This window comes from Pogona vitticeps, chromosome 1 (assembly GCF_051106095.1).
Source record: "Pogona vitticeps strain Pit_001003342236 chromosome 1, PviZW2.1, whole genome shotgun sequence".
NCBI lineage: Eukaryota > Metazoa > Chordata > Lepidosauria > Squamata > Agamidae > Pogona > Pogona vitticeps.
The window spans coordinates 193,584,346-193,597,573 of NC_135783.1; the positions used below are offsets into that span (position 1 = coordinate 193,584,346).

Below are 13,228 nucleotides of genomic sequence, written 5' to 3' on the forward strand. Positions count from 1 at the left end.
GTCTCTTATCAGGCAGCTTCAAATCCTCCCCTTTAATAAGCAGAATAAAGACACAGAGAGTTTAGGAAAAGCACAGAGAGAGCTTGATAAGAAACTTATGGCATGATATATTCAGTCTTCATATATCAGCATATATCATACATATATACATGTCATTATATACATAGCTTGTGAATAAATCACTTAGAGCCTCGTGGCGCAGTGGTTAAAACGCTGTACTGCAGCTAAAACTGTGCTCACGACCTGGGGTTCAAATCCCAGGTAGCCGGCTCAAGGTTGACTCAGCCTTCCATCCTTCCGAGGTCGGTAAAATGAGTACCCAGCTTGCTGGGGGGGCAATGTGTAGCCTGTATAATTAAAATTGTAAACCGCCCGGAGAGTGCTTGTAGCGCTATGGGGCGGTATATAAGTCCAATAAATAAATAAATATATAAATAAATAAACACAGACATTCAAAGAAGTAAAGACCACCAGACTCACAACTGAGTGGCAAAGTGCTGTTCCTACTCTTCTGCTTAAATAGGAAGAAGAGCAGCCGATCACTACAGACCATGCAGCTGAATGTGGTTAACCAGCACTACCTAAGCTTGTTCTAGCTGCATGTCATCAGTCATCCATCTTACATTGACTTTTACAGGCATGACTTTGCATTCATCATCCATTTTACATTCCCTCTACAAAATTAAATTTAACCCCTTGTTCACATGTTAGGAAGAGATCCTGACACTCTCCCCATCTTTTTACAGGGACCTGTTTCCAAAATTGTCCCGATGAGCAGATTTACTAAAATCATTTCCCACCTCAAAACAAAGCATATGAACAAGCAATGTGGAAGGCTCACGGAGACAGCGGGTGGGCAGGAATTCATATACAAACCTCTTCCTCCTACGGCTCCTTCATCTCCTAAGGTTTTTTCATCCAAGAAGTTCTCCTTTCTATATTTCTTTTCTCCTTTATTTTGCCTCAGTTGTGATCATCTGTACTCTTCATTTTTTGTTCCATGACCAAAGTATGTTAGTGGTCTGCATTTTGTATGCTTTATGCTTTCTTGGTCTTTCTTCATTTACCTTAGGACTCTTTTGCAGGCCACCCTCTCAATCCACAAAATTCTCATGTATCCTAAAACTTGACACCCTTGATATAAAACTCCTATTACATTAAAGACAGAAAGGAGATAGAAGCGGCATAAAATGAAATAAAGGAAATGATTCCTTTAACTAAAGTGTTCCTTAATTGCTTAATTTGGTGGCAAACACCAAAGAGAATTCTAAAACCTTAACTAATACAGTGGTGCCTCGCTTAACAGGGGCCCCATTTAACAATGAAATCGCATAGTGATTAACTTTTTGCAATTGCTTTTGCGATCGCTTTGCGATGTTTCCTATGGGGGTTTTTGCTTTGCAATGATCGGTACCCTGTTTCGCTTACTGATCATCGCAAAGTGATGATTTTTTAACAGCTGATCGGCGGTTCCAAAATGGCCGCTGGGTAAAAAATGGCCGCCCGCTGTTTTCTGGGACGTATTCCTTGCTTACCGGGCAGCAGAAATGGCCACCGTATGGAGGATTTTCGCTTAAAGGTGAGTCTGAAGCCCATAGGAATGCATTGAAGGGGTTTCAATGCATTCCTATGGACTTTTTAATATCGCATAGTGACGAAATCGTTTTGCAGCGATTTTGGTGCACGGATTATCGTCACTATGCGAGGCACCATTGTAATTGTATATTGCCAAGCTGATTTAGACTTTATAGTGACCCTCATAGAATGTTTTGAAATGATTTACTATTGCTTTGATGCTGGGTGTACTCTGGGGCAGTGCAACTTGCCCACGGCCATACAGGCTGGCTCTACTCACAGGCGACATAGTGAGGAATTGAACTCCGGATCTCTGGCTCCACAGCCAGGTACCTAAACCGCTGAGCTAGCCGGCATGTTCCTCTTGTTCAAGGCATTGGGATGATGACAAAGATATGGTCTCTAGGCACCCTGTACCCAACAACATCTCTAGTAAGCCTTGGGTTCTCTTCTCACTCAGGGACTGCAAAAGAGATATTGTCACACTGTCAGGGCCATTTTGACCTTAGGCAGAGCATGGCAATCCACTCAGGCGGCTGGTACTTGGGGGGAGGGGGCAGCATCAGGAGTAGTTAGCCTTCTTGAGTCCTCTTGGTGTTCTGCTTTGTTCAACGCCAGGGAAGCATATGCCACTCTGCTTATCCTGATCCCCCTAAACAGGCACACTGCTTCCAGGTGTGGTAGCAGATGCTGCGCCATTCTTAGTTGAGTCAGCTTTTGGCTGTCAAATAAGGGAGAGGGTATCATCTTAGCCTTGGTTTGAGGCAGCGGTGGATCTTGGGTTGGTCCTGCAAAAACCCCACCTGCATTTCTTAAAAACCCTCAGGATTGGGGAAGAAAAATGATTGCAACCCACAGTGGGTGACTTGGACCAATCAATACGGTACAAATCGTCGTAACTCAATAGATCAAGCCTGAGAAAAGTCAATCAGCAGAGCCCATTTGGAAAAGGAGGTTTTCCTCTCTCCTGCTCATTCAGATGGGCAGTTACAGAAGTCATCCCTTTGGAGAAGGGGTTTAACTTGACGGGTCTGTTGCCTGCCTCCATTCAAGAACTTTCCAAGGGCTTGAGTTGGGTTGGGAGAGGAAGACAAAGGACAGGTTTGCTGTCTAGCAGGAGTGAGCAGATGGTTTTTGGATGGCAACTCCCGGAATTCCTCAGGCAGCTATGGCTTCTGCATTTCAAAGGTCTCTGTCCTTGAATGTAAACACTTTGCAACAGCCGTAGCAAACTTGGCATCATCACGCTGCCCACACCTCTTTTACTTGAAAGTGCTTAGCACTGCATTTCTGATACCAGGGTCGACACAGGATTGTCTTAAAGTATTTATGTGGTTTATGTCTTCATGTCACACACACCCCTCTTGTCATACCACTTGATTTCATTTCATTTCCCCATCCCTTGCCCCCATATTGACCTCCCTCAGGTACAAAATGCCCTTCTTTCTCACGGGGCTGTTGGCCGAATTCTCCGTTAAAATGGAACAGAAGCTGAGGTGGTGGGGAAGCAGGGGAAGGGGGAGGAATCTGGAGGTGCAGAAGGAGTAGTGGGAGGTTTACCTTTCCATCCCAGCCCAAGTAACTGACAAACGATGCGCTCTGGCTCTTGTAAAAGGAAGAATGGATCTGATGCAGGACTGGCCCAAGATGTTTTGCTGCCTGAGGCAAAGTGCCCTGCATTCCATTTCCACTACAGAGGCCAAGAGTCAGGCAGCTGAATCTGATTTCAGTACTGCCTTCCTCCATTACACCTGAAAGGAGCAGGGTAGATTAGTGCGTGCGGGGCAGATTGTGTGGTGCAGAAAGCTGTGTGGTACTTTTTACATAACAAGAATCTACCAGCCAAATGTCCATGTCGAATATATGAATGGCACTCAAACAATAACCTCTAAGCATTATAAAACTTCATAACACTCTTGAGTAGTTTGAGTATGTGGTGCTCTGTCATAGCTGACATTTATCCCTGGAAAGGTTAATTCCAGTGTGAAATAAGACAACATTTTCCAATCATATCAAAATTCATCACCTTTTTCTTAAATTTAGAAAATTCTAGCTACTAGTAAAAAAAAACAAAACACAACTCTTCGAATCCCTAGAGGTACACACATATAGCTCTGTGCCTTGCCATTCTGCCTGCCTCCCAGGAACTGCCTCCACTCGAGGCAGCCACCTCTCACTCTGATTAATGGTAGGGATGATCCTAGTTTGATGCTAACAACCATAGGAGATCAGTTGCATAATACGGCGGAGGGAATCATACGAAACCTACTCACACTCATTATATGTTTGTGCATCTTTAGCATCTAACTTCCTCATTAGCCGGTAGTGCAGCAGTGGTTGAAACACCGAAGTACCGCTCTCTTGGGCAACCTTAACATGTGGCCAACTCATATCTGCATTGCACCTATGAGTTTTTAGGAGAGGTGCTGCCTCCAGTGGTGAAAGACGGCATCACATGTGATTTGCCTCACCTGTGCATCTCACGTTTAGCATGGTTTATTACATTGGAAGGTAAACACAGACTTAATTTGTGAGTCTTATTGCTTGACTGTTTCTTTTGACTGCTGAAACATCTCTCTCTCTCTCCAGAAATATCGTTATGGGGGTGAAAATGGATTAATGGCAGGGAACATGCGTCCTCCTTCACATCCAGCTTGATCCTGAATGTTCAGATTCTCTGTCTTCAGCAGTGCTGCAGCTTTTTAAAGCAGGCATGCTTCACAGTACTGTGAGGGGAAAAGAAAGCTGTGTTGCATTTAGAGCAGGAAATTGGAAAAATGCCACAGTCAATGATGGAAGCGTGAGCGACAGCTCAGTTATCCTTGTTTTCAACTTCCTCCCAGCCCTTTTCAGAGTGAAACCAAAAACATTTGAGTTGCTGCCGCTGAAATAAATAAATGATGATGCCAGTTTGCATCCAGTCAATAGCAACAACCCTGTTTTTGCTTCTCTTTCATTTTGTGGGAGGAGGTGTCGTTCATATTATTGCCATTGCTGTCACGGAAGTTGGGTGGGGAGTGGCTAAAAGCAGGGATGAACATTGTCTGTTGTAACTTTCTGTTGCAGTCTTCAGATTCTTCCTTCTCCACGCTTCTTCTAAAAGTCTTACTGCTGTGGCTTCCTAAACCAATTTCTTTACAGGGACTTTCTGCTGATGGAGAAGCTCTATGCACTCTCGAATCTCCCAGTCTGCTCCCACAATGTTGTACACTTAATGCTGCCTTAATCTTGGGGAAAGGAGAAGCAGAGCCCTAGACAACCACCACCACCACCACTACAACAGAGGGAAACAGAGCCTCTACAGACAAAGCCTGTTTCAGCTAGACTGGATAATTTATTGTCATCTGCCCTTTATCTCTCTAGGTAGGTATAGACATCTTTATGTGCTGTCAAGTAGCTTCTTCTTCTTCTTGAACATCACTTTGCTTGCGTGGGAAGTCGGTTCTTGATATGTATATATATTGAACATTTCCAATCTCTACGCCATTTTTTAATTTTCCATATTTACTTTTATATTCTTGTTAGGATTTTGATAACTTAATTCTTTGTGGCTTCAAACAACTCTACTGGTGTCCCATTTGCTGCTGGAGATCTCATTCTTCCAATTGCTTGGACAGGAGCTTTCTCTTCATTTCCTAAAATTTTTCGCTCTTCATGAACAAATTCTTCTTTCAAAGACTCATTCTTGCATCTGCCCTGTAGGGTTCCTCAGTAGATTGTTTCCATTTTTTTCTATTTTGTCCTAACCAGATAATATATTCCTATTGATCTTTCAGCATTCCTAATCTTGGTTTAACTTTCCCTTCAATTTCTTTGATATTATGGGCCACACCTCTTGTCTTATCTCTCTCTCTTTTGATCTCTTCTATATTCTGGCAATAATTAGTATAATAGTTCTCTTTACCCCATGTGACTCAAAACTGCTCAAATGTTGCATTCAGGACCTTATTTGTGTGATTCTTTACTTTTGCTTCACACAGCTCTCCTAGCTCTCAGTTAGTTGAGTTTAGGAATGCAAACCTGTTTTGTTTCTTTTAAAACTCGGCCTTTAAATTATTCAGGAGTATTGTTCTACTTATGATTGTTTAATATTTTTCTTCTTTTTAAAAATATATATCAACAGTCCATGGTCTGTGCCACAGCTGGCTCTTGGCTTTGTTTCAGCAGAAGAAAATAGAGCTTCTGTACCTCCTGCTTCCCGTTGTCTTGTCCATCTCATTTCTATATCAGCCATCTGGCAATGTCTATGTACACCGTAATCTACTGGGTGGTTTGAAGTGATAAGAAATGATTGACTTCGCCGAATTCTAACATTCCATCCCCCGTTTCACTTCTGCCTGCCAGAGCCAAAGTCTCCAATGATGTTTGGTCCTGTATTATTTCCTATTTTTGCATTCTAGTTCTCTCTTATTATCAGTGCTCCTGGTGTGTGATTGATGTCCTCCTGGATGCTTGAATAAAAATCTCAAGTTCTTCTTCTTCAGTCTCTGTTGCTGGAGCAGAGACTTGGAAATGGCTCTGTTGATAGGCTTTCCATGAGGTCTGATCAATGTCATTCATTGAGACTATGTGGTATAATTCCTAGCCGCTTGTGGTATATCTCATCTCATAATTAGAGCCACACCATTTCTTCTGAATTTGTTGTTTCCAGGGTAAAACAGTTCGTAATTACCAGATTGGGAATCTGTGGTTCCATTTCACTTTAATTCCCTCATACAAAGCACCATAATGTTTAAATGTCCCATTTCTTGTTTCACAATTTTGAGTTTGCCTTGGTTCATATTTTTCACCTTCCACGTTCCAGCTATATGCACTGAGCAGCACTGGGTTTTCCTTTTGCTTCTGTGTCTGTCAGCGGCTAGGTGTCCCTTTAGTTTTCCTTAACAACAACATCACAGTGTTGCCTCGCAAGATGATGTTAATTTGTTTTGCGAGAACATCGTGGTGCGAAAAGCGGTTCCCCATTGGAATGCATTGATTACCATTTAATGTGTTCTAGTGGGGAAAATAGTCCTTGTCTTGCGAAAATCGCCCATAGAGAAACCATTTTGCAAAGTGCGGATCAGCTGTCAAAATTGTTGTCTTGTGAAAAACGGTCCCGAAAACACCCGTTTTGCGAAGCACGGATCAGCTGTCAAAATCGTCATCTTGTGAAAAACGGTCCTGAAAAAAGTCTTGTGAAACACGGACTGAAACATCATCCAGCAAAAATTGCCCATAGGAAAACCCATTTTGTGAAGCACTATAGTAATCGCAAAAACTCATTTTCTTGCGAATAAAATGTTTTGCGAGGTAATCGTCTAGCAAGGCACTACTGTATTTGTATTTATTGTTTGCTGTTCCACAGGAACTGATCAAGTGCTTTCCAACCTGAGAATCTCTTCCAGTACTCTCTCTAGTTTCATTTTAGATTTCAACCTCACATGGTTTTCAAGGTATAAAAAGTGGTTTCAGATGGGCACCTTCTATGCAATACTAACAAGAATTCGCTTGAGTTTCACAGCTGTTGTGTGTAAAGGATCCCTTGCCAGTATCACTTTCCACAACTACTGCTAATTAGTAGCTGCCCTCCAGAAGCTTCTCCAGTTTCATAAACAACTATAAATTCACTTCTTAATGGTTCTTAATTCCCAAAGATGATGGATGCATCTCACTCTGGTGACCATTGCTCCTTAGGTGGCCCTGTAAAATGATTAGACTCGTAAAGGAGCCTAGCCTCCTGGCTATATTGTTCTCAGTGTCCTTGACAATACCCTTCATCATGTTAAGGAGGCAATAAAGATACATGTAGACATAGACATGTATGCATTTTTCTGCATATGCATATGCACATAAATTGCCAAGTGTCACAATCACCACGTGGTCCCTGCTTGTTTTGCCAAACAAAGAGCTCACACTATGTGCCCCTCAGCTGCCACCAGTTGATTACATCAACATTACCTATTATTAATAACCGAGGTCCAGGCCATATGCCATTTTAAAAGAACCAAATAGAAATTGTTTATTGATACAGGTGTTGACAGAACAAGCAATGTTGTTAACTCTTAAACAAACACTCTTTTACCCACTCTCAACCACCACTCTCCCGGCCAAACTCCTAAACTCTCTCTCAATCTCTTTATCTCAAAACCTTATCTAAACTATTCCTCCTCCTGCTGAGTCTCTTATATCTCATGACTCCACCCCCTAGCACTCCCATTGGTCTATGCAATTAGCACATGATTATTCATGAGCTCAGCAGATGCCACACCAAGTTAGATTTGAAAATTAAGCAATAGAAATTTGGAGATTAATTCATTGTTGCTTGGTGGTAAAATTGTAAATATTAGTTTTTGAATGTTCAGTGAAATTTACAAAGAATGGAATCACCACTGACCCCTTGGAAAGCATTTTTAAAAAAGTTCATTTTATTGTTTAAAGTTGTTTTTTCCCATTCTGTCATTTTTTCCTAGAAGCATTACAAACCCCATAATATGGTTTTTGTCTGGGAATGGTAGGGTCCAGAGCTTCTAGAAGCTGTCATGCTGGGGAAGAGTATCCTTGCTAAAGCATGCAATCTCATTTTACAGATTGTTAAGTTAATGCTTTGTCACGGATCGGTATCACTCTTTAAAACCCCAGAGTACACTGAAACCACTTGAAGATTAAATGTTCAATAGCAACCATTATGTCCACATTAAAAATAACAACAGTGAAAAACACTTTAACGAATCAAAATCAACAATTTCCAAAGTTTTGCATAGGGATATACATATTCATACATCCAGGAGATAGTTGTCTTAGTCTGTGGCAGCAAAAACAATAGGGAGTCCTGTGCCACTGAACAATTTTTATGTGGCAATCACTTCTGGGGTCTGCAGTCCCCTTCATCAGATGCATAATATTTGAGACTTTAATCCTAATGGTGTTACTTGTCTAAGCCACCTTGGAAGCATTTACGTTCTGAAAGTGAGTTGTAAGTAAGGATCCACAAATAAGTGTAATAAGTAAGAAATAGAAATCAGTAATATTTTGATCAAGAGAAAAACCCCACAAAGAACCAGATTTCTGGAAGTGCCTAGATATAGGGATAACTAAGCAGGGCACCACGAAGAAAAGAAGACATTTATAGGAGATGCCTATTGTAGTATTTCTGAAGGGTGCCTACTAGAGATGGGCATGGACAGAGGTTTGTGCCAGTTCGTATGCACGGTACCACAAGTGCCATGTGTTCCCTTCCCTTGCCTCCCCGGCCGATGTCCCACTCACTAGTAGAAGTGTGTGCCTCTCCTCCTCCTCTTTGGCTATTCGACTAGTCCCCGGCAGGCACATAGGTTTGACTATCTGGTGTCCTTGTCTGAATGGGCGATCAGCCAAGGAGGTAGGGCAGGGAAGCCTGTGCTTCTGCAGGAGACTGCACAAACATCCAAAGAGAAGGAGGAGAGGAGAGTGCGCTGGTTGGTGAGTGGAGGATCCGGCCAGGGAGGTGGGGGGAAGTGAATGCATGGCAGTGCACACAAACCAGCACAAACCTCCAAATGGAAGTTTGTGCACATTAACTAGCGCTTACCATTTCCTGGAATGTGAACGTTAATTTTGCGCCTAACCTGAGCCAGGAAAATTACATGCTCTAAAGAAGAAACATTACTATGGACTAAGCCTAAGCATCCAGATGAGTGAAGGACACTCCCTGAGAAGCTGATAGTGGGCAAATTAGAGCCCGTGGAAAGAGAACCACAGGCTTAGACTCCTAAGGTGTCTTTTCTGCCAGCCCCAAATGCTATTGCTAATTGGCCTAACTATTTATAATGAGAGGGTATTGTCTTCAAGGCAGGAAATGGAACTGTTCTGGTAAAGGTGAATGAGACAAGAATGAGACAGACTACTGCTGGGATGGATCGGAAATGACAAGACCAGCCAGTAATATCCAACTGTGGTGACAGCTTGACACCTATTGTTACCATCCTTGTTCAGTGAAACCGCCTAGGATGCTGTTGGCTATTACAGGAGGATTAATAGCCCGGCTGTATCAAAAATGCCACAGTAATGCCACCATTTACATCGTTAACAGGGCTAACTATGAGACCCACAAGAGCTTCAGCAGCTGCCTTGGTGACTGCCAGTGGCATGTATGCAAAGGTAACGGTGACTTCGTATTTACTCCCTGGGAAAGGTGGCAAAAATGCAAGCAAACAAAAAAGGCTGTATTTAGAAACCTTACATCTTAGACATTCCTTAAAAGAGGGAGGGAAAGAGAGCTGAAAACAAGGCTGTTATTTTACTTGCTCAGCAAAATGGTACGGTTATTTTGTCCTGAATTTTATCAAGGATTCTCACCGCTGACAGGTTCCACAATGCAACTCAAAGTCTAATGACAGCCCTGTGTATTTTCTCCTGTCTGCAGGTGGGATGCTGAGAAACGGCAGGATTAAAACCAGAAGTGAGGAAAGAGACATCTGGACTACAATCTCCAGAATCCACAAATCAGAGGATTGTGGAGTTTGTAGTAAAGAAGAAGAAGAAGAAGAAGAAGAAGAAGAAGAAGAAGAAGAAGAAGAAGAAGAAGAAGAAGAAGAAGAAGAAGAAGAGAGTATCTTTCCTGACTCTGATTAAAACAACCACCTGTCATCAGACATTTGGATCCACAGCTCTCCTAATCCTTGGCCATGGGCAATGCTGGCTGGGGTTTGTGGACGATGTGATGTAGTCCATAACACCTGCAGAGTTTGCATGCAGCCATTGTAGTGTCTCTTAGCCACCTCACCCTTTCTCTTTGTGCTGGCCCTTCAGGTGATTCAATTTCCTACTAAGTGGGAGGAATTCTCTCATGTTCTCATGTCACTTGATGATAGGCAGTGGTAGGTGGAAAGGATCAGGGGAATGGAAGCTGTGATCTGTCTGCAAGACACAGCGAACTCTTTGCAGCTCAGAAGCTGTGGAATAAAAGGGAAAAGGCTCGCCACATCTAAGAAGCACCTGAACCCTGGGACTCCATTCATTAGGCATAATGGACCCTCAAAAGAGGCTGTGTTTGGTACAGCACATGCTGGCATCTTGAGAAATAGGCAACATTGTTCTCTAGAAGTGAAGTTCACAGATATTCGTTTTTGGTTTATTGTGAGGCAAAAGAACAGACGGAAAATAAGCATTAAGACAAATAATCTCTACAAGGAACAATGTGCCCTCAGTATGAGAGTTTTTCTGCCACCTTTTAATTCCCCCCCCCCGGTTGTAGAACTTCAAACGACAGCTTTAAAAGCCTCTCCTTGCTGGCAGAAAGCACATTTTCTCTGCTAACAATGTGGTTCAAACTTCCCTTTTATCACTTTAACAAACTTGGATACCAGCTTTCATTTTTCTCTGCAGAAAAGTTAAAAAAAAAAACCCTTTGGCTGAATGTCCTTCTCCTCAGAGACTGTTCTGCCTTCACACTTGATAACAACTGACAGGTCTCTGCCAGGGAGCTTACTGTAGGTTAGGGTGGTCCATCGTGCAGTGCCCAAACCAAGAAGGTGCCAAGTTGTGTATGCTGATTTATAGAGAGAGATGCAAGTTTGGCAATCGTTACCATTTTTCCTCAGTCTGCTGTTTTGAGGGGCAGACTTGATGACTCTGAACGTAAGAGCCTGCCCAGTTTCCCTGTGGTTCTTGATGGGAAAACTGGGCTTGGGCTATGTAGCCCTCCAAATAAACAGTGCTTTTAAACAGGGAAGCATTCTCTGACAGCCTCCAAACACAGGATTGTTTGTGTAAATTGGAACACGTGGGCCACATAGGGGAGATGATAGAGGAACATAGTGCTGAGGGAATGTAGCCTGAGGTAAACAAGAAAAGAATTATCTTACTTCAGTTAGAGCCACATTGGCTTAGGCAAGCTTGAACAAGTACTTTACAGAGCACCGGCAACACTACTGCCATTTTTATGTCCTTAAGGTGTAGCAGTAACAAAAAAGCCTGCTAAGCTATATACTGTATGTCTTTCTCAAAAAAGAGAGTGTTGTGTTTCTGTCACACTAAGGCCAAGGTTCTTTGGCAGGATAATTGGTTGGACACGAGATCCAGAAGTCTAAGAACCACTGGCCTCTCTACAAGATGTTCTTGCTGTTTGCACTCCATGCGGTTGCTCTTCCCCTCATAAATAATACATTGCAGCTCCTTAACAAGTGCCTGGACGACGGAGCTAGCAGCGGCTAGCCGTCATGATGGATACGTATTCTCTCCAGTATCAGATGCAGTGGGCCACTTTATATCAGTCGCTGGGATTAGATCGCTTGTTGGTCACTGGCCGAGTAAAATAATGAACATGATGGTCTGATCCAGCATGATTCCATGGTCTCATTATGAGTCTTGACAGAAACTATAGCCAAAGTGCAGTTCTCTATTTATTTGAACACAATCCTGGCTGTAGACATGGCTGTGGTGAACTGATGAGATGCTGGTTGTGTGGATGGTTGTGTGTACCTAGTGTGTTATCAGATTGCTATAGCAGCTACCACAGTTGGAGATCCATTCACATACTTATTGAACAAGACCCTGGTCTATCCATCTGGTCTATCCATCTAGCTTTCCTCTTCTACTAGCAAATCTCTCTTTCTCTCTTTTGAAAGCTCCACCTTCTTCCACCGTCACCATTCAATGAATCTGGTTTCTTCTGGAAGAAGCTAAAGTTGTTTATCTCTCAAAGCTGAATACCTCATCTAATTTCAATACCCAAAATTTTAAAAAAGAATCAAAATCAAGTCCTGTGTCATTTTGATGAAGCAAATGTTGCAAATTGCTCTATAACAGAGGAAAGAAAATACATCAAAGCTTTATGGTGGCTGCATTTTATCCCAAATGTCACATTGTGCTAAGGCTTCCTCCAGACTTAAGCAGTGCCCCAAAGTGTTTGGTCTGTTGAAAGGCTAGGGTGGGCATTTTGGAGCTGACATTTCACCTGGCATTTCAAAATATCCGCAGCCTCTGAGTCTGGATTCCTATGGTGTTTCTGCTAGCTAGTGCCTTTTTAATGAAGTAGGTTATCCTCTTCTTTTATGTGAAGTTCAAACTCTCCCTACCGGTTCCATAAAAGTACCTAGGATTCAGTGTAGTCTAGGCAACAGTAAAATAATGAACTTTTGCTGATGGCTCCAACATGTTCAGATATACCAGAAAGGCTGGGGTAAGAAAGAACCAAATTGAAAAGGAGACTAATAATAGGCTTCTGCTGTCCAATTGTTTCCAACTTATGGCAACCTCTCAGACTTTGCAAGGTATGAAGTACTCAGGTATGACAGTATGAAGCACGAGGTATGAAGTACTCAGAAGTGGCTTGCCCAGAAGTGGCCTGCTAGCCCCATGTTGCGGTGGTGCTTTGGGACCATGCTCCTTGCCCAGAGCCACACAGGTGGCATCTCATACAACCTTCTCCACCACTCTCACACTCTGGCTGAGCTGGACTGGATTGTCCCCTGGGAGGTGCAGTGAGGGCTCAAAGGTCTGCCTGCTATGCATTCCCACCCAGTGAACCATGCCAGCTCCAAATATCCATTATTTCTCTAACACCGGCATTATTTATTTATCAGTTAAATATGTATCCCGCCACACATCCCATGAGCTGAAGGTTGTATGTGCTGCTCTTCTCCTTCCTCCTTCTCTTCCTGACAACCTGGTGAGGTACCTAAGGCACTGGGAG

General features: G+C 42.8%; 1 long non-coding RNA gene across 1 annotated transcript; it reads left to right on the top strand.

Annotated features, from left to right (window-relative positions):
• Window positions 1-1,008: 1,008 nt before the first annotated feature.
• On the top strand, window positions 1,009-12,270 carry LOC144589299 (uncharacterized). Its single transcript, XR_013545351.1, has 2 exons — window positions 1,009-4,938; window positions 9,959-12,270. It is a non-coding gene; the product is annotated as an uncharacterized LOC144589299 (long non-coding RNA).
• The last annotated feature ends 958 nt before the right edge of the window (window positions 12,271-13,228 follow it).